Consider the following 23,053-nt stretch of genomic DNA (forward strand, 5'->3'; position numbering starts at 1 on the left):
TTTTACATTCAGTTTTTAAGTAAATTTTTCAAGGGTTTTTTTGCTTTAAGAACAGCTACTCTGAGGACAGTGATAGACAGAGATGGAATATCCATGGAGGTTAAGGTGCTCTGCCATAGGCTTCTGTGTCTTTCCCATAGGGTTTGGCCCGCCTTTCCCATGTAGACAGCAAAGCGGCACAATAAGCAGGTGATATCATATATGAAGTTGGTGTAGGAGCAAGGGAATAAACCCCACCTGTTTTAATCCCTGTTATTTGGTCCAGTACTTGTGTGGTCTATGTTGATGAGAGGATGTTATTTGGTCCAGTACTGGTATGGTCTATGTTGATGAGAGGATGCAGCTGTCATCTGGGTCAGGTGCAAGACCTGGTGCCTTGGTGAGAACAGGAGTTTGGTAGTATGTTGCTTGTGAGATAGTGTTTGAGGTTGGGGGGCTACCTAAGCCAGGATAGTCTTGTTCTCCAGGGCTACATTGAGATGATCATTATTTTTCAAGGAAGGCCTGGAGGGCATTGACAAGGTGTTCAAGCTGGGGGCTGCAGGTGATAAAAGAAATGCCGTTGTCCTTGAAACAGGACTGGTATTGTAGTACCCTCCTGTTGTCTGAATTTATGAAGATGGTAATACAGTTAATTCCCTAGTCAGGAATTTCTTTTAATTTGTGATGAGAATTCTTTGCATTATTTTAAAAGCCAGGCTTACTTCATTATTAGTTATGTTAAACCTTTGTTTTTCAACTGAAGCAACACAGTAATACCCCGGATAGCTTACTTTTTGCTTTGCTTTCATTTTCTCTCTGATTTTACAGCACTCTCATGATTATCTGTCAGGAAATACACATGAGAGTTAACTTCTTGATTAACATATCTTCAGCAATATTTGCCTCTAATTTAAATTCTGCTTATTCAGCAAAGTACTTTCCAAACCTGTATGTTAGCCAAACAGCAGCCTCTACCTCTAATATTTAACATACAGTGTAATTTAGGCTTTGATACGTAGAGAGACATCAACTGTGAATCATTTTAATCAGTCCTAAGGGAAAGAAAAAAAATCTTTGGTCTAAGCCATGTATACTTGGAAACATGTTCTCAGGCAGTAGAGCTCGAAAGTCTTATTTGCTTTCCGTTTGTAATGAAAATATCAGAAACCTGGTACCTTCAATAGATAAAGGGAAAGCAATCAATTCTATCCTCCCCAAATTTTGATCTCTTTAAAGTGGAATCATGAATCACAACTGAAAAAAAATCTATCAACACAGACTTATTCTGAGCTGCAAGTAATCAGGAACAACAGTATCCCATACCTTCTGTCCTATGCTTCCCCAGCCATTCTAATTAATAGATGATAGAAGCAATATTTTTTCTTAGCTTGTGGCATAACCAGTTATTGATTGATATGTGGGTTGATAGCCAAGGTTATGTCTCACATAAGAAGCAATTGTGTGGACTGAAGCTGATCATTGATTTCATTTCCACACACTTAGGAATGCCATATATTTCCTCTGTTCATGTAGATAAGAAAAAAGGACCCTTAACATGACTCATTGACTTTTAGAGATGTAATTCCCTATTTGCAGCCACTTCTGGTTACTATGGACAGCCTTAAAACTTTGCTTAATTCCTCAGCCAACTTTATCACACTATGGGTGTGTCTACACATCACCATACAGTGACATTGCTACAGCACCACACTTTAGTACTTTCTTTTGGAAGTACTAAAGCAAGGCACAGTAACTACTCATACTGAGCCATGTGCGCACTGCACAGTTAGATTTCACTGCTATGTCGCCATAGCGGCACGCTAAAACACGAGAGTGCGCCACTAAGGAGACAAAGCTGTGATCACGTGCAGATCCACATGAACACTATGTCACCATAGTGTGTTGTATGGTGACATAGCACATTGCTACATCACCGCAAGGTAACATGTAGACCCACCCTATTTGTAGTGCAACATAGGAAACACTGACAACTGTAAGGCTGCCATGTGAGAATGTACCACCTCCTCAGGAATGGAACAACAAGCAACAGAAAAAGAATTAAATATTAGCTCGAAGGGAGGAAAGTTACAACTTGTAACCTCCCTCTTTAAGATAGAGTTAAACTCCTCAAGTTAAAGGGCTTGCTATATGCAGAGTATGACAGGAAAGGGTTTCCTATAGAAGGATGGCCCCAAAGAGGGAATTTCAATGATGACAAGGCAGTCAGAAAACAGGGAGCTATCAGGGAAGATTGTCCAAATCTCCACGTTTTTAAGAGATGAGGGGCCAAGAGGATGGTCAAGACCCACAGCGCAGTAAAGGATAGTGCTAAACACAACTAATTACATTTCATTTTTTTCTCTTTTTGTTCTAAAAGGTTGTTGCAATAATTATCCTAATGTTTTCTGGATGTATACTTCTTCCTCCCCTGGTGGCCACATCTGTATCATATGACTAGTGATACCAACACAGAGACCATGAGATTAAAAAAAGACACTGGAATTAAGAAAGGGAGGTTAGGGTATTTTTGCTTTGCTTTGTTTTGTTTCAAAAACTGAAAAGCATTGAAAGAACTTTAAGTTGTAAACTAGTTACCAAAAGGTGTGTTACTTGCAACCTATAATTTTTACTGGCAGAATCGGATAATGGAACATTCCCACAAAAAAAAAAAAAATCCGAGATTTTCAAATCAGAATGTTATGTCAAAAAAATCTCTACTCTACATAAATGGATTCCATCACTAAAACAAGATCCCAGGAGCATTTGTGCCACATTCTGGTTTTTACTTTTATTTGCATAACTTCAGCACTTGGAAGCCAGAAGCAAATCAAGGATAGGCAGTATAGAAGCACACAGTATGTGATGTTCCCTGTTTAAAATAGCTCACAGCTAAATAAACATGATAGACAAAAGCCAGGTAAAGTCATACATATAAAATGGCATAAGTGATCAGAAGCTGGTTTAAATCTGTAACAGAGCAGAAGTTCAGCACAAATGGACAGCTTTAAAAATGGCAGAACCTGGTCTACGATAGATCTGTATCGATGTGGTATCACAACCTAAATGATTTAGGTTAGCCAATTCTATTGAATTTCTCAAGTTACGCCACTCTTGGCCAGCATCACTGGCTGCTTTGTGGGCCCCCACTAACTTCCCCTTGCAGGCCAGGTATCAGCAGCAGCCAGAAGGATGGGGGCAGCCAAGGGATGAAGGCAGCAGAGCAGCAGCCGAGCCCACCTCGTCCTCCTCCTCAATGCTGAGGGGCACCGCAATGACTGCTCTGCCTTGCTTGGCAGGAAGGAGCTGGAGGCCAAGGCAGACCGCAGCTGGCCCAAAGCTGCAAAGAAGTAGGCCAGGTCCCCTTTCTCCCTTCTGGCAGCTGAGCCCAGCTCCATGGACCCCTGCCAGCCCATGCCTCATGCTCCTGCCAGCCTGCTCTGGGCCCTGCTAGTGCTGGCCCCAGGACACCAACACAGGCCCTGCTATCTGCTCCCCTCAATTCTCCCCACTTCCCGCCAGCTCCCAGCTGCATCGCTGGACCGTGGGAGTCAGCAGGAGCTGACCTGGCTCCGAGGACTGGGGTGATCACCTCCTTTGCTGCTCTGCTCTTACCTGAATTTCCTGTCCCGGCACAGGCACAAACAGCCCCACAGTCCCAAGACAGAAGCCTCTACTATGCTCTTCCAGGAGCCTGCCATGGCTTCCCCTGGGTCCTACTGCCCCTGGCTCCTGGCATCTTTGACAAGACCCAGTGGCAGATAAATATTAATTTTCTACATTTTTTAAGGCGTCCCGCGAGTCACGTAGAATGGCCTGGTGGGCTGGATCTGGCCTGCGAGTCATATTTTGCCCACACTTGACCTATTGGGATATGTGCAGGAGTGCCCCCAATCTGCTGGCCTCAGCTAGTGCAAGCAGCCTGTGTGCGCCCACCACCGAAAGGTGAATTATAATCTGTCTGCTCCCAAACTAACTTAATCTGCTCAGAGAAATCTGCATAAATTAGTCTGAGTCTACCTTAGGCTTTCTGTATGTCTGTACCTAGCCTAAGTGTGGGACAGGGCACAAAGGTACAGAAAGACAGAATATCCTATGGCAGGTCAGCAATACAGCCACTGACAAAATCTGGGTTCCCTGGTGCCCAGTCCATTGGCCATTATACCAAGTATTTAGTATATCTACAAGTTCCCAGCTAGGAATTATCTCAGTGCTCTGCAGCAAAAGTTAAATGGAGAACATTAGAGAAGTCTCATTTGCATTCTATATTGGCATAAGGGGACTTTGCCTCCCCCCCTTTTTTTTTCTAGACTGCAGTAAATTCCCTATCAGTGATGGGAAGGTCGATTTCCTTTTATGATACTTCTGACTACATCCAAACCTTCCTGCTAAACAATGTTCTCAACACTTAAATATGTTATGTGTATAATGTCCCTGAGCACTTAACTGCAGTATGACATTGAACAATATCTAGTTACTTCCTTTGCTCCAGTTAGTCTGACCACCTTCATTGCTGATCTATGTGGTTTGAAGGGAAATAAAGTAACAGTGGAAATGGTCTCATATTTTCCATTGATTTTGGGTTTCTTTTTTTATGTTCTGTTTTTTTCCCCCAATGTAAAGCAGCAGAAACATTCTATTTGCTTTTAAAATGTTTGGCTTTTCATCAAACCAAATCCCTTTGGCTGTTACAAACCATACCAAAAAGTTTAGTGAATCTGGCAGCCAAAGAAGAAAATAATTGTAATGAAATAAAAAAGAGAAAGAAAACAACCCCATTGAAAATTTTCATGGAGAAAACAGGTATTAACTGATCTGCTCTTAGGAACAGTAAAAATAAATCTATCAATTAGACTTCTTTGCCTCAGTTCCCCAAATAGGGAGAGCCAAATTTCATTCACGTCTGAAGACATAAAATCCATTATTTTGGAAGGACTTCCATTTTTTATAGCTTTATATAGTGGATTTTGTGTGGCATGGAATTGTGCCTGATGTAATTTACACAAACATGACGTTTGCATGCAAATACTTTACTGCTGGGAATAGTCACACATATATTTCTAACAACTGACGTCTTACTTGTTGCCAAGGGGCCACACAAGTGTCAGACTGCTGTCTTAAATCTGAGGCCTCAGCATGCCTAACACAGCTGCTGATCCTTATCTGCCACCTCTTCAGCAGAGCACCGGGGTGGATGCAGTTGGCCACAACCCTCTAGCTGGGCCTAGCCACATGCCCACTCTCTGCCACTGCAGTGGCCAGCCAGGATCAGCTGACCCCTCCAATATGAACCCCTAACCCAGAAGAGGAATGCCTGGGCAACAGGGTTCAACCCTGTATCTAGGTTGTTGCACCCTTGGCTTGTGCTGCTACTGGCTTCCTGACAAAGTCTCTGGATACCTGATCTGGCTTTCCCACAGACCCTGAGTCTGGCCTGACCCTTTGGATACCTGACCCAATTCTGGTTTGATTAGCCAACCCAGCTAACCTCCTGATCCCATGCTGTGCCTGAACATCTGGATCTCTGACTCAGTTCCCAGGACAGATCTTCTGGCTTCCCTATACTCTGACTTGGTATGCTCCCTTCAGACCTTGGCTGCTTCTCTTGACAGAGGTAACCCCCAGACCTGGATGCCTATGACCTGGCATAACAATGAGAGGGATGTGATATGAAATTCTGAGACATGAACATGCTAGGTAGTACAAAAAGCCTCAACCTGAATATCGATTTCTTTTTAGATAGGGTATTTTATATTCAGATTTTTCATTCCAATGCCACTGATTCTTTGTTTGATAAGTGGAAAAATAGCACAGTGAAGGCTAAAGAAAAAAATACACATTGGCCAATCTCTTTTACCTCCAGGGTGTAAAACTTCCAACATAATTCCTGCCTGTTCTTGAGAAACCCCACTTAAAGCCAAAAGAAAGAGAGAACCGTCTTAAAATTCTTGTCCTGGGAGGAGTGGTGTCCAGTGTATTTAGGTCACAACACCCATCCACATTTTCTTCAGTTTTGTCCACATACTGCCATCTGCTTCTTGCTTAAAGTATCTAAAAAAGAATTGCCTAAATAGGCAATTAGCAGCCAAGTGTAAGGTTTATGCATTCTTCATCTTCTACAGTACCAGATGCACTGCCAATTGCTAACTATAAAAGTGAATCAAAAATTGAAGAGGGAGGCCAAAAAAGGACTAAATGCCAGACAGTGAACAAGGGCTCAAAGCAAAACCCTGGACCACATGATCCATCTTGGGTTTTCTTGTAATGCTTGGCTTTGGTAAACAATTGGAAAGTGACATAATTTGTACTGAAGTGGGAAAACCTTGATAGTTTATGTGGAAGGGAAGAGTTAAATAAGCCACAGACCTCTCCTCTCATAATTATTGTTCTACAATAAAGTGGAACCAACATCTTATAAATCAAAATATAACACATTTAGGAGGCTGATTTCTACTGGTTGTTTTTGCACAGCCTTATAGTTTCCACTGATTTACAGTACACAGTTCTTGGGAAATCTCAGCAATGACTTGAGAGGAACCAGATGCTCCTTTTAATCCAAAGAAAATGCAGGAAGCATTCACTGGTGGCAGAACAACTGATTTAAAAAGGTCTATCTAAATAATACCTACTTTGGATGTACCGTTTGTAAGACATTTCTCTTGTATAAATCCATAAGGACCTTTTCCCTACAACTAAAATAAATCTAACAATTTCAGTCCACAAGATTCAGTTCATCACTTAGCTTTGATTTTAGTTTTTAAGAGATCCAACTTCTTGAGTTTCCAGTTCAAATGAAACCAACAAGTCTAAATAAAACTTAGCTAGTTTCTACTGTATCAGATCCTGAGGACCTCTGGTACTTAAGAATCATTATCTGAGTTCAGATCTGTAACACTCCAGGGGACTGGCATTCACTTCCCTGCCACAGATCTGTAGTGTGACTCTCTCTCAGCTATTCAGCTCTCCTTACTACAAGGGGTTAGTCTGACCACCTCATGGGGTGCTATAAGACTTCAAGGATTGTGAGGGGCTCAGATAACATTGCAACAGGAGCTATACAACATAGTAGTAAAATTCTAATCTATATAAGCTTTGCCTAGTTTCATGTCTTACTGCAACTGGAAGACCTACTTTAGGGCTGAAATTTTAGCAATATGTAGAACACAGGAAAGGAGTCCCATACAGAAATCTGTGGACTTCTATCTATATTTCACTCTTTATTGCGCCTGTTAAAAGCATAACAAGAGTACAGTAACCTTTTCCTCCTACTAGAATTCTCCAGTAATTAGGGCCAATTCTGCAACATTAAGGGTCTTTCATGGGCATCTGATAAACTGGAGATAAGGACATTCTGTTCTTGGGATGCAAACCAAAGCCTGTAGAGGTAATCTGGATTCTCCTTCCCTGAGTTTTGGATCAGGCCATTATGGATGAAACTCTAAGTTTGCTTTCCTTGCATAAACCAGTTTCAGCTGATGGCAGAATTAAATCCCCTATGGCAAGCTAAGATTCCTTAACATTAGCGAGAGAGAGATGATTAAATAGCAGATTCTGCAAGGAATGAAATGCACCTTTTCTTATGCCAAAACCATAGGCCATTCTGGGCTGTGGGTACAAGGTGGTCTCCTCCCCTCTGCTGAAAACATTCTACTTCTCAGAAAAGAACTTAATATTTTTTGGGGATGGGAAAGAAGGGAAAATAGGTCCGAAAAAGGATATGGGAAGAGAGAAATGTAAAAGATGCATGACTCCCTAGCACTTTAGACATACGAAAAACTAGAACTCTTGGTTCCAAAATGATAACTTTTATTAGACTAACAGGGAAATCACAAGAAAATTGTCCTTTTTGGGATCAAAATTCCTTCATCAGGCTCTGGGGAAAGAATAGATCCCAGTTGCTCTAATAGAAGGTATCATTTCAGAACCAAGAGTTCTAGTTTTTTGTATGTCTTCTTGTCTCAGACCAATATGGCTACAAAGTATATCCCTAGCACTTTGGGTATTCACCTGGGAAGGTAGAGTCCCTTGTCCAAAAACTGTCTATTTCTTTAACTCTTAGTTGTCATTCAATTAAAATTTTATTAAAAAGACTTGGAGCAGGAACTCAGTTCTCCCTCTTCCCACATTAATGCCATGACTGCTAGGCTTGAGAGTCATTTTCCCCCTCACACTCCTTTCCTCTCTTTCTGTCCATCCATGGCCCAAAGAATCTTTAATTCTTTTCTCCAAAGTGAATCCATGTATCAGTATGATTGTTGGCAGTGTTATCTACTTTTCCCCTCCTCCCTGCCCCAACCTATAGCATTGCTATGAAAGCCTTGGTTCCTCTGTAGTTATGATTTCCATTGATTTCAAAGCTAATCCAAGAACTGCCCTGAGTCTAAACAGGGAATATTTATTTCATGGAACTAAATTTTTAACCACAGTGCTTTGAGCCAGAAATATCCTTTAATGTTAATTAATGGAATAGAATCCAAAGGGAGCAGTGATAAAAATCAATAAACCGTGTTTAAAGCATAAAGGTATAATTTTGTTTGTTTGCATCAAAAGAACATGTTTCTTAAGTTAATTGCCTCACCTAATAAATATGTCCTTTAGGGTTACAATAATGGAAGCTCCATGCATCATAAGGACACTATTAAAGACAGTCTGTATGGAATTGTCCAATTAATTTAGTATTGTAACACACTCTTTGAATTTTTTAAACCCACTCCCAAGGCAAGGACAAACAAATGAGTTACTATGACATTTTACAGCATGTCAGTGACTCCACAGTAATTGCCCATGTGCAGGCTTTTACCCTCCAGTAGTTTATCCCTTGTTTACTAGGGGTATGAGTATACACAATGAGAGCAGCTGATACACACTAAATCCCCTCTCCTTTATCTTATTCTAACTTGCTCATGCCTATGACCTCACTATGTCCATGCCAGAATGCTGAATCCTTGCATATGGATTTTCAAGTAAAAGCAGTATAATTACATACACATATAAACAAAAATATTCCATAATTACATGTACATTAAAGCAGAAGGCATGCCCAAAGCAGGACTGCAGTGCAATTCAGTGGGTCTGGAAATACAGCTCCTGAATTAATATGAGACTATGGACAACTCACGGCTTTTTCTCTGCCATATTTGAATTGTTTTGCTTATTTAGATTATAAACTGGATTGAGGACAGTCTCTTGCTATGAATTTTGAGTAATGCCCATCAAAATAGCATCACAGTATAATTGATGCTTCCAGACACCGCTAATAATACTAGTAAGGGGTGCAAGGGGTGGAATGGTTTAACACGTTAAATGAACATCTCTTTCTATTCTTGTCTGAAAGAGGAGCTGGAGCACAAATACATATTGGGACCAGCTCTTGGTGGTAGATACACGGGTACAAGCCTGTTGCATCCCTAAGAGCGAACACCCCTGGCAGACACTCTTGGTGGACCCCTATCTGACCCCCAGCGCAGAGCCGGAAAATAAGTCAGTCCCATAGTTGGTAGGCAGTAGCTAGAGGGGACAGCTGAGCACAGCCAAGGATGGTCATGCTACACCCCACTGGTTCTTACTTAGCCCAGCCCCCAGGGTGCCATGCAAACAGGCATGCTCTGGGCCCAGCACATGGGAATTCACGCAGGAGGGTGCATGGAGGGGCCACTAGCGGGCATTCTCAGCTCCAAGTTGCCCCCCCAGTGGAGACACCCAGCACACCCCATGCCTGTTGCAACCCTGAGCAGGTGAAGCCCCCCCCATGCCATTGGAAAAACCTCCAACACTGGATCTCAGGTTAAGGGGAAAAGGGACCAGTCCTTCCCCTCCCTCCAGGGAGGGACCAGGGAGTCCCCCAACTCCTCGGGAAGCTGGGAAGCCAGGGGATCCCCTTGCAGGCAACTACTTAACCTGTCTACCAGGGCACAGAAACAGCTGCTGGTGAGGACCACATGTGGGTAATTACACCCACCTCGCCTCCTACTCAAACAAGCATCTAAGGAGCTAAATGAACAGGGCCCACCCTGCAATATGGTAATGGGCATGTGCTGTACTCCTAGGCTCCCTGATCTGGGTGGACCACCCTTTCTTGGTACCTTGGAGGTCTTTATCCAGACAAAGCCTATGGTCCTGGCCTCCACAGAGACGGAACCCTTGTCTCCAGGCTGCAGAGGCTGGGATATGGGTTTCAAGCACTCCCACTTGTGGGATGTGATCACTGGTGGAGACTCTGGAGGGCTGGGTGAGGGAGCTCCAGGAGGAGGTGAGCAGACTGTGAACCAACAGGGAACACAAGGTGGATATCAGTGCTTACTTCCAGTCCCTACACTTGAAGAAGGATGCCATGGAGACCAGGCAAAAGAGCGGGCTTGATCAAGATGCCCCAACTGACGGCACGTGGAAATTGGTTACATCAGGCCCAAAGCCACTACGTGCATCAGTTGCTCCACCAATAGCCCTGCACAACAACTACGCAGTCATTGCACCATTGACAGATGAGGCATCTGCATCCTCTGCACCAAAGACAGGACTGGAACAGCCACCCCCACCAAGGAAGCAATAAACAGTGATTGTTGTGGGAGACTCCTTGCTGCAGGGATAAGAAGGTGTCATCTGTTGTCCAGACCCCTTTACTCGAGAGGCCTGCTGCCTTCCAGGAGCCAGGGTCCAAGATGTAATGGTGAGGATCCCAAAGCTGGTCTGTCCTACAGACCACTACCCCATGCTCCTTGCCCATGTGGGCATTAGTGGCACTGTGAGAAACAATGCCAGGATAATCATGAGTGACTACAAGTCCATGGGGGCGAAGCTCAAGGAACTAGAAGCACAAGTGATCTTCTCCTCAATCCTCCCAGTTAGAGGCTATGGTTGTTGGAGGGAGGAGTGCATCAAGGAAGTCAACCAAACGCTTCTGAAATGGTGTTGCCATGTTGGTTTTGGATTCTTCAGCCTTGGTGTGCAGTTAAACGGTACTGGTCTACATGCTAGAGATGGTATTCAACTCACGGCCAGAGGGAAGAAGTCTCTTCTCTACGAGAATCACTGACTTGCTGTGGAGGGCTTTAAACAAGGTGTGTCTCGGGGAGAGAGGGTAGATTCCACTGCTGTACACAAATCCTCTGGCCAAGATGACCCAAGGGACTTTCAAGTAGGGGACATCCAGAAGGGTACCAATGCCCTCAGGCACTTAAAGTGGGATAGAAAACCTAAGGCAACTAGGGGTGTACTTAGTGTACTTAGATGTCTTTATGGGAACATCAGAAGCATGGGCAACAACCAGAATGAACTGGCACTCCTTCTGGCAGATGAGGATGTTGACCTCCTTGGGCTGACGGAGACATGGCGGGATGATTCATATGACTGGGCAGTGGACATTGAGGGCTATAGGCTCTATAGGAAGGATTGGGTTGGGAAGAAGGGAGGAGGTGTGGCCCTCTATGTGAAAGAGCAGTAACCCTCCCTGCAGGTCATGTTTGATTGCAGGGAGAGGTCCCTTGATACCCTATGGGTCAAGATACAAAGGGGCTCAGGAGAGGGGGACCTGATGGTAGGAGTATACTCTAGACCTCCCTACCAAGAAGAGGAGAGTGATCAGGCATTATCTAGGGAACTGAATGAGGCAGCCAACACTAAAGACCTGATTGTCATGGGTGACTTCAACTATCCTGACATCTGATGGGAAGACCATTCAGCCAACTCCAGCAGATCAACCAACTTCCTAGCAGCTATTGATAACCTCTTCTTAAGACAGGCTGTGGAAGGACTGACTAGGGGTAAAGCCACTCTGAACTTAGTGATGACCAAAGGGAAAGACATGGTAGGCAACCTGAAGATTGGAGGTACTCTGGGAGACAATGACCACAACCTGATTAGTTTCACTATCCACCAAAAGGCTGGGAATTCAGCCAGTAAAACAGAAGTCCTAGACTTCAGAAGAGCAGACTTTGGTAAACTCAGCAGTCTAGTTAGAAAGGTCCTCCACGACCAGCAAATGGACAAACTGAATTGGTGGAGCTTTCTTAAGGGGGCAGTTCTCACTGCTCAAAAAGAGGCTATCCCCATGCAATCAAAAAGCAGGAAAGGGGCCAAAAGACCTGCTTGGCTCAACAGGAATAACAGGGAACTTTTGAAAAAGAAAAAAGAAGCATATAAACAAAGGAAAAATGGTTCAGCATCCAGAGAGGAGTACAACCATATGGCCAAAGTCTGCGGGTAAGAGAAGCGAAAAGCCAAGGCAGGCATGGAAATCAAACTGGCAACCAAAATAAAGGACAACAAAAAGTCATTCTATAGGTACATAGGGAACAAGAAAAAAAATCAAGCTGCACTGTGGGACCCCTACTGAATTGGGGGGGGGGGGCAGCCCACAGTTGATCCCTGCAAAAAGACAGAGCTCCTAAATACTTACTTCAAATCCGTGTTCCTGAAATCAGATAGGAGCTGTTCACCTGTTCAGCAGCCCAAGTAACACGGGAAAGACAATAGTCCACATGAAATCAGTCCCAAAGAGGTGAGGATAATCTTAGACCACTTGGACTTTATAAAGGCTGCTGGGCCAGATGACCTGCATCCAAGAGTCCTGAAAGAACTGGCTGAGCTCATAGCAGGGCCTCTGGCAAAGCTGATCAAAGAACTGTGGACCTCGGGAGTGGTTCCAAATGACTGGAAGAGGGCTAACATGGTACCCATCTTTAAGAAAGGGACAAGGGATGATCCTGAAAACTATAGACCAGTCAGTCTAACCTGTCAATCCTAGCAAAAATCTTTGAAAAAATTGTGAAGGAGGCCATCAACCACAAGCTTGTAACTGGTGGGGTATTAAAAAGCAAAGAGCATGGCTTTGTTGAGGGTAGGTCATGCCTAACAAACCTGGTGTTCTTTTATGACCAGGTAACTAACCAGATGGACAAGGGACATGAAGGTGACATCATATACCTAGACTTTAGCAAGGCCTTTGATACTGTTTCCCATGATATCCTTTCAATTAAGCTAGAGAGTACTGGCCTAGACCAGTCTACTGTGAGGTGGGTTGGCAATTGGCTCAGAGGCCAATCCCAGAGAGTTGTAATCAATGGGATGGCTTCATTCTGGAGGGCCCTGTCCAGTGGTGTCCCCCAGGGATCAGTGCTTGGGCCTGTGCTCTTTAACATCTTTATCAATGACTTGGATAAGGGGATGAAAAACGCAATGATTAAGTTTGCAGACGATACCAAGCTGTGGGGAAATGAGGGCACATCTGAGGATAGGGTAAGGATCCAGGATGACCCTGACAGACTGGTTCTATGGGTTAACACAATCAGATGAAGTTCAATAGGGACAAGTACCAGGTCCTTCATTTGGGTAGGAAGAACCTTCACTACAACAATACGATGGGTGGTGGTCCACTGGCTGGCACTGCATCTGAAAGGGACCTGGGGGTGACAGTCAACCAGAAGATGAACATGAGCCAACACTATGATGAAGTCTTAGTTTCATAGTAGTTTCATAGTTGGTAGGGTCGGAAGGGACCTAAGCAGATCATCAAGTCCGACCCCCTGCCATGGCCAGGAAAGAATGCTGGGGTCAAATAACCCCAGATAGGTGTCTATCTAGCCCCCTTTTGAAGAACCCCAGGGTAGGAGTGAGCACCACTTCCTTTGGAAGTTGGTTCCAGATCCTAGCTGCCCTGACTATAAAGTAGTGCCTCCTGATATCTAGCCTGAATCTACTCTCCATCAACTTATGGCCATTATTCCTTGTTACCCCCAGTAGTGCTAGGGGAAACAGGGACTCTCCCATTGCCTGCTGGTCTCCCTTGACCAGTTTATAGATGGCCACCAGATCCCCTCTCATCCTTCTCTTGTGGAGGCTGAACAGGTTCAGGTATCATAGCCTCTCCTCGTAGGTCCTGCCCTGCTGCCCCCTGATCATGCGAGTGGCCCTCCTCTGGACCCTCTCGATGCTATCCACATCCCTCCTGAAGTGCAGTGCCCAGAACTGGATGCAGTACTCCAACTGTTACCTGATAAATGTTGCATAGAAGGGGAGGATCACCTCCTTGGACCTGCTCATGATGCATCTATGGATGCATGACAAGGTGCGACTGGCCTTCCTGACCATGTCCCCACATTGGTGGCCTATGTTCATCTTGGAATCAATAGTGACTCCAAGATCCTTTTCTGCCTCTGTGCTGATGAGAAGAGAGTTCCCCAGCCTGTAGGTAAGCTGCTGGTTTTGGATTCTCCCTAGGTCCAGTACCCTGCACTTGTCAGTATTGAATCCCATCTTATTCTCATCCACCCACCCCTGTAACCTGTCCAGATTCAATTGCAGCCTGTCCCTCCCTTCTAGTGTGTCCACTTCTCCCCACATCTTAGTGTCATCTGTGAATTTGAACAAGGTGCTTTTCACCCCCTCGTCCAAGTCGCTGATGAAGTTGTTGAACAGTGCGGGTCCAAGGACCGAGCCCTGGGGGACCCCACTGCCCACATACCTCCAATTCGAAAATGACCCATCCACCAACACTCTCTAGATGCAGCCCTCCAGCCAACTGGTAACCCATCTGACTGTGTAGGCATCGACACCACAATCTCCTAATTTTTTAATGAGGAAGGGGTGACAGACAGTGTTGAAGTCCTTCCTAAAGTCCACTGTGACACCTGTGTCCAAGGTTTTTGTGACCTGGTCATAGAAAGCCACCAGGATGGTCTGACAGGACCTGCCTCTAATGAACCCACGTTGGTTGCCCCTAAGGACACACTCCCCTGCTTGCCCCTTGCAGATGTGCAACTGGATAATTTTCTCAAAGAGCTTCCCCAGGACTGAAGTAAGACTAACAGGCCTATAATTTCCAGGGTCCTCCTTCCTCCCTTTTTTGAAAATGGGGACCACATTGGCCCTTTTCCAGTCCTCTGGCACGTCACCAGAGCACCATAAGTGCTTGTAAAGCTGTGCCAGGGTCCCACAATGAACTCTGCTAATTCCCTCAGTACTCTGGGATGGAGATCATCAGGACCTCCTGATTTGAACAAGTCCAGTCCCACCAGAAGTTCCCTGACTAGGTCCTCTCTGACTCTGGGCCTGGCTGTGCCTCCCCTGGGACCACTGGGGATCCCGGTGGGAGGGATGACCTGGTCCCTGCTCAGAAAAATGGAGGCAAAGAAATTATTAAATAGGTTAGCTTTGTCGTTTGGTGAGACCACCAGATTTCCAAGTGTGTCCTGCAGGGGCCCCACATTACCCAGAACCTTCTGTTTACCCCCTATGTATTTAAAAAAGGATTTCTTGTTATCCTCAATCTGGGTTGCTAGTCCCAGTTCCATCTCCACCTTGACCTTCCTGACCGCCCCCCTACAATCCTGAGCAATGGAGGTATAGTCCTCCATGGTGATGGCCCTTCCCTTCCATTGGGTGTATGCCTCCTTCTTAGCTTTGAGATGTTCCTGGATGCTTTTGGTGAGTGATGGGGGCTTTGAGCACTCTTGTCCCCTTTGATCCGTGTTGGGATTGCCACCCTTTGGGCTTGGAGGATCATCTCCTTCAGGAACAACCACTCTTCTTGGATTCCCAACTCCCCTCCCCTCCGGGACCTCAGTGCCTCCCCGACTAGTCTCCTTAGCTCAATGAAATCTGCCCTCCTGAAGTCCAGGGCTGCTGTCTTGCTGCAGGCCTTTGCCACCCTGTGCTGGATGGTGAATTCCAATAGGTGATGGTCGCTATCACCCAGGTGATCGAGCACCCGCAGTCGCCTCACTAGGTCATTGCTTGTGGCCAGGACCAGGTCTAAAAAGACATTTTCCCTGGTGAAACTGTGCACCTCCTGGGTTAGATGGAGGTCCTGTAACATGCCTAGGAACCTACATGAGTGGTCAGACTTGGCTAACTGCTCTTCTCAGCAAAAGTCGGATAATTTAGGTCACCCATGATGACCACACCCTTTGACTTACCTGTCTCCATGAGCTGACCTGAGAATTTCCAGCAGGGAAAATAGAAGTCTCCAGCAGGGCAAATAGGACTCTGGTGTGTATCAGCCAATGTACTGTGAACAGAACCAGAGAGGTGCTTCTTCCCCTCTTTTCAGCACTGGTGAGGCCACAGCTGGAGTACTGTGTCCAGTTCTGGGCTCTGCACTTCAAGAAGGATGTGGCTAAGCGTGAGAGGGTACAGAGTAGAACCACCCATATGATTAGGGTCCTGGAGGATAGGACTTATGAGGAGAAACTCCGGGAACTGGGTTTGTTCACTCTGAGCAAGAGAAGACTGAGAGGTGACTTGATAGAAACCTACAAGTATGTCAAGGGTGAACACCAAGAACTAGGTGAGCAACTCTTCTGAAAGGCACCCCCAGGAAGGATGAGAACCAACAGGCACAAGCTAAGAGGAAAAATTTAGGTTGGACATGGGGAAAAAGTTATTTTCCATAAAGGTATCTAGAATCTGGAACACACTCCCAGCAGAGGTGGTGCAGTCATCATCCTTACGGGTATCCAAAAGGAGGCTGGACAAGCACCTTATTGAGCTTGTTTGAGCCCAATAACCTCCTGCCCATGGCAGGGGACCAGACTTGATAATCTTACAGGTCCCTTCTGGTCCTTTGATTCTATGATTCTATACATATATCATGTGGGGCAATTCAGGAAATTATACTGGGTAATTCTCTCTAAATTATGAAGATTTGTCATGTTCCTATTAGGTCTTTATACAATGAGGCAACTTTAAATGTTATATTATCTGAAGAAAAGTTTGCCTCAATCTGATCCAATCACTTCCAAGAGAGAGAGTAAAATCTTGAACCCATTCAAAGTAAGTAACAAAATCCCCCTTGATTTTTATAGGTGAAGATTTCAGGGAGAGAATGATCACTGGAGTCTACAGTAAGATTGGACCCTTTTTTCCCCAAATACTTAACTACAGCCAGAAAAACACTCAGCATCTCAGTTCCTATCATGTTATGGTCACCCTTTGCCCTCTCTATTGATTCTGTCCTTTGGAATGTCAAAACCTTTTATTTTTTCCATGAGCATTTTCTTTCATTTCGGTGTTCATAGATCAGAAGCTTCTAGTTCTGCTTCAAGTTTTTTATTACAATGAATTTACAGTCACAGTGGAAGACTATGTTGAAACTGGCTGGTCTCACCCAATTTAATAAAAAACAGACAGGATTTTATACAAATGGATGCAAAATTGTCCACCCCCCAAGTTCACTGGAAGCAAGGGCAAGGCTTGTTCTAGAGGTTTGTAAGTATTACTGAACCTGTCTACAACATAGTGTTAGTGCTGGAGCTTCTACCAGAACTCCAACAATAGCGAGTATCATGTAATTTTAGTCTCAGCATTTGATGTAACAGTGAGAAGCATCTGCAGAGTTATCTATATATGGACGGGTTTTCCATTTGCCACAGTAAAACACAGTGAAATGCAGATTTTTATCATTTTAAGGAGAAAAAACTGGATTTTTCTCCTTAAAGCAAAACTCATGTCATGGGTGCTTGTGCAACTTGTCTGTCTTGGGCCATGGGGGCATGGGGGTGAGGGGTGGGGAGAGGGATACTACTGCAGGTCTGGCTGCTAGGCTACTGTGTTACCAATCAATCATGAATCACTCAGGGACCAGCTCGATACACATTAGCTAGCTACCAGATAACGAATTAACAAGCAAAGTTTAACACCTACAAAACCACATACTAAGGAGAGGAAAGAACCAATACAGACAATCAACTGCCCCAAAACAGAGACAGTCAGTCGCACAAGCACCCATGTCACGAGTTTTGCCTGTCAGCAGCTAGGGGTGCAGGGCCCCAGAATCCAGAACCCCCCTGCACCAATCTCCTTGACAGCTGGCAGACTTTGTGGCCACAGCAGGGGCAAGCAGGCCTGCAGCTTTCACCCTGCTGCACCTTAACACACACAGTGTCACCCATGTCACAATTTTTGCTTGTGCACAGCTTGAGGTACAGTTTTCCCAAACCGCCACACCCATCTTCTTGAAACTTGGCAGGCTTTATGGTCTCTGCAGGGGCTAGCGTGCCTGCAGTATTGGCCCTGCTGTGGCTTAACACACACACGACATGAGTTTTGCTTTCAAGAATTCGGGGTGCAGTGTCCCCTGAACCCCTGCACCTATCTTCTTGAAGCTTGATAAGATTTATGCTCTCAGCAGACTACCACCCCAAAACTTTCATCTGAATGGGGCAAAAACCAACAAAGTTATAGTTATTTCAGTGATTCCCCATTATACCCTATGGCCAAATCATTGAATTGGCTCCGAAGCTTTGGTGCCGATTCAGCTGAATTGAAGGAGAAAACTGATTTGGAGCTCTGAACTGAATCACTGGCATCCGAAACAGCCAAATCCAAACCCGAATAAAAAATTCCCTATTCGCACAGGCCTAATGATTACTTCCCTCTCCTTATGCCAGCCCCAACATATGAATCAAGCTGGAGAAAGAGCCAAGATCTTCCCCCATTTTACTGCTACCCTTACTCCTGCAAAAAAGTAGCAGCATCTCAGTAGCAGCTGCTTTCTGCCTTTCACAGGTCTTAGGTAGGATAATGGAAGGCTACCCTGCCCTTTACTCCCTTATATTTGAGCTCTTAGAAAAGAGCAGAAGAACTGCCTTTACTCCTGTCCTAATGTATCTGCTCTATAGCAGTTTTCTAAGTTGTCCACACCATTCAAGTTAGGCTCCACATAACTTCAATTCTGGATTCATTCCATGACTTACAGCTGCCTAAGAATTCCAGGTGAGAGATGCACTGATCCACTTTTTCATATCTGATCTCACTCTTCAAGAGGAAATATGTATCACAGCTTATACATGCTCCAGAGGACAGGAATGCTCACAGAGACCCTTCTAAAAAAGCCAGTTCTAAGGAATATTAAAAGAAAATACAGAAATGAGTTTAAATCTTTATATAATTTAAAAGGAATAGGGTGCACAGATGGAACCTGAAAGTGGCTTGCTGTATAACAATCTTGTAGAATTTAAAGCCCAGTCACCTAATGTCATTTTTGGTTTATTTCTATTTATCTGCATTACAATTAGTATTCCCCTTTAAGCTGGTTTTTTTTTAGATAAAATTGGGAGGGAAGGAGAACCAAATAAGAGTTTTCATGAAAAATGCCTGCTTTCTGTGAAAAATTCTGATTTTTTCATTGGAAAAAAATGTCTGAAAAAATTATCTAATTCTCTGATATTTGATGTGTGTGAAATACAAGTACCAAAAGGATAATGTTCTTTCCCCAGCATTTTACTCTTCTGAATCATGGGCCCCTAGTTTGATGCCTTATGTTGTTTTAAAAAAATATTTGTAATTTCAGATTCAGCTTAGACAACGAACTGAAAAAGGCCAAATAATGCAGTAGAGAAATGTACTGTTGTTTTCCTGTTAAACCGCAAAACGTGTTTTCCTAAATGATACATCAGTTGCTTTTCATTACGCAAATAAGAGCATATATTTTCTGCTGTGTATCAGACAGTGTGTGCCTTGGGTATTTTTTAACATTTATAGTCATAAATCAAAAAATGTCGGAGTGATAAGAAGCTTAACCACAACCGAAAGAACTAGAAAGGTACAGCAGACGAGAGCTGACAAGAGTACTTTGTATGATATTTATCTCATTTTAGAAGTACCTGGCCATTTTCTTGGTAAAGGATATTTTGAATCCTGCTTCAGAGCCGGCTGGAACACAAACAGGACAAATGAAACACTGGGGTAAAAGCACTAACTTCCAAGAACCGGCAACCATTTGCAACAAAACTAAATTAGGAAAAAAAACCCCCAAACTCTGATTCACTCTGTTTCCAACCATACAACCCAAGGAGTTAAAGTGGATTGTTACTCCTCGGTTGGATAACCCTTGGGCTCCCACAGATGTGTGGGGAGCCTGTTCTGACGCTCTAGAAAATCAGTGCATTGGAGCAGACTCAACTAATCAAGTCTGCTGGAGCATGGAAATTGATGTGCTCCAGCAGCCTTCCACATCATGTGTATCAGCGTTCCTGTGTGTCCCTGAAATGAAAAAATGGTGGTGGGGCGCTTTGAAATAAAATATGTTCGATTAGTTCAAAGCACCCCACCGCCATTTTTCCAGCACTGGGATGCTTGGGGACACTGATACATGTGAAACGCATGTACTTTTAATTAGCATGGCTTGCTAATTAAAGCACCCGGCGCTGTCTTGCAAAGCCCATGTAAAAATATCCCTTGATTCTAGACAGAATTTCTAATGGGCATGAAGTGGAAATGCATATATACAAAAATAGTCAATAAATACAAGTACTGAACCAGGATTCAAGAGGTCTGAATTATTTTCTTGGTCTTTCAAGTCACCTGCTTTATGTCTTCACTTCCTAGCTCTGTTTCTGCTTCCATCCTGTTTTGACTTTAAGCTGCATGAGGGCTAGGATTATCTTGTGGCAAGAGTTATGTACTGTACCTAGTCCAATGGGCCATGATCTCCACTGCAGTTTACGGTCTGGTATAATATAAAAAATACTCACATAGTTGCTTATTATGCTTACATCACTTTCCTATGCATGTCTCATAAACAAGAAACATTTTAGTTAGCAGATTGTTTTTCATTATTCAAGGCATTTTTTTCCCCTAGATATTTATCTAACCACCAAAGTCTGTCCATTGGCTGCAGGCATATCATTTAACACTAAACATCACATGTACCATTTCCATATATAAAATATTATCATTTTCTTTACTAATTTGTTTAAACTTTATGATAATATTGTTCTAGATAAATCTACAAACACTGCTGAAAGACTGAGACCAATTAATTGCTAGTTTAAAATGATTAAATACACTGTTTTAATCCTAATGTTAAGAAATAAAGTGTAGAAATAGAAATTATTTTCCTTTAATAGTCCAGGGATCAACTTGGCAAATTTGAAATATTACCCTTAAAGTTGTGATTTGAAAAAGAAAATGATAGTAAAACAAATCATTCATTTTATTCAGGATTAGGGAATCTTGTGTTTTAAAGGGACACTTAATTAACTGTGATAATAAGCATATTGCCATTGGTAATATAATTGACTTCCTTCTAAAATATCTGCACTATGCCCAGATGTGAAGTTTCTACCAGGCTGAGTGGAGGTCCCCCAGTTTCACAATAGTATTTCCTTTTTTTCTACATGGACTGAAATTTATTAGAAAATAGGGCTTTGGAACTACTTTAGTCTCACTTAAACCCCTGAAATAACTTAAGGGCCTTGTTACATGTTGCACTTTGTGCTGCTCAAATGTTGATTATGCTAGCTTGAGTTGGGAGCAGTCACACCTTAAGGATAAAAACCTTCTCTGACTGTCCCCCACCTGCATAGCTGAGACTTGCAACTAGAGGGCTAGCAAGAGGCCTGACTGGGAGCTACAGCCGTGAGTTGCTACTACAGAGCTGGTGAACCAGGACAAGCTTCTATCCTTGCTCTAGGTGGTAGTGTATGAGAGATGGGGCCCAGGGGAGGCATGAAGCTGGGATGCAGAGAGTAAATGGGATGGGGTGGGTAATTAAATAGAAGGCAGAAAGGAAATGGAGGTGGGGGAAGGGTGGTGAAATAAAGGAAGTTGACTGCTGAAAGATAAAATCAGAAAGAAAAAAAATAATTCAACAAGAAATAAAGAGGAAGTAAATTAAAGAAGGGCTCATGTTTTAATAGATTGGGTTTGGGTTGTGTGTGCTGGTCATGCTTCCTGGGAAGGCTGGGAGGTGGGAGCAGTAAGGGAAGATGCTTTTGGAGGAGCTACTGCCTCTGCCCTAGGAACAAAGCCTGAGGTCATGGGGACCCAGTCCAGCCCCCTACCTTGTTCCGCTCCCCATCCCCGTAGACCCCACTCCTGGACCAATCCATGCCCTGTCACCTGGCTAAGTGGTGTGTGCTTTGCAGCCTGTTTGCACAGGGTTGCACCCCTGGGGGTGGGAGTTGGCTTGGTGCCAGATCTGCCTCCTGGGTAGTAGAGTTCAGGGGGTGGAAATTTTGTCCGGGGGGGGGGGGAACTGCATCCTTGGATGCTGCAGGAATGCAACTTGGTCAGTTCATCTGTGGGGAGTTGCCACACATTCATGGAACACAAGCTAGATAATATGCATCAGAGTGAAACTTGTCCTGGAGAGGCATAACTTTAAGCCACCTAAAGTATGCTTAAAGCTAGTTTCAGGTGTTAATGTGTGGACAATCCAGGGCTTAAGAGCTCCAGGAGCTGCCTGAAATTAATGTTTAAAAAGGCCCCAAATGTTGAACAGCCTTAGTACTGCCCCCAAGCACAAGGTTGAGTAAGGCAAATGTCAGTTGCTTTATCCATACTATGAGTTATATTGAGGCTGATTTTTCTGAACATCTACAACTTACAATCAATTCACTTGAAGTGCCAACCAGTGTAACAGATCTAGTTCAGTGCAGTGGCTGTCACAAGTAAAGCAAGAAGGATTTGACACCATATGTGGTAGAACATGCATATGGCAACCATTCTCAAATGAATCTCAGCAAGTGACCTGTTAAGAAAAGCCCCAGGATTACTGCAGTTGAAGTCAAAGAAAAAAACCCAAACTATGGAATTCAGTGGTATGTGGCTTGAGTATTAGACCAAATGATTCAATCCAAAAAGGGCTCCAGGCATTTTAGGCACTTGGTCCTCAGAAAGAAGTTCAGGACCCTGCATACCATGTAGGGGGAGAGTTAGTCACCTCAATATGAGAGATGTTCCCTGTCTGGCACTTATTTTGATCAGGGTTACAGGCAGGCATTCCCTGCACTTGGGGTCCACAAAGAAGGATAGACACTCTCTACCACTCCTGCTGAAGCTGTTTCCATGATACAAGTAAAAATAAGGATTCTCAGAGGCAGAAAGAGAAAAGAAGGCTATAGTACAACACTGTAATGTAATCCTAGGACACTCATAAGAGGGGAGATGGGGATGCTCCAAGGGCTGTTTATATATTTTACAGTAAACATGTAGTGGATTATGTATATAAAATGTCTTTGGACTAGAGCCTAGAACACCAGTCTCCTCTAGAGTTATGCAAAGCTTCATAGATTTCATAGACATTTGGGCTGGAACAGACCCCGGAGGATCATCGAGTCCATCCCCCTGCCCCAGG

Source organism: Gavialis gangeticus, unplaced genomic scaffold (assembly GCF_001723915.1).
Source record: "Gavialis gangeticus isolate Ggan-Ray unplaced genomic scaffold, GavGan_comp1, whole genome shotgun sequence".
Taxonomy (NCBI): Eukaryota; Metazoa; Chordata; order Crocodylia; family Gavialidae; genus Gavialis; species Gavialis gangeticus.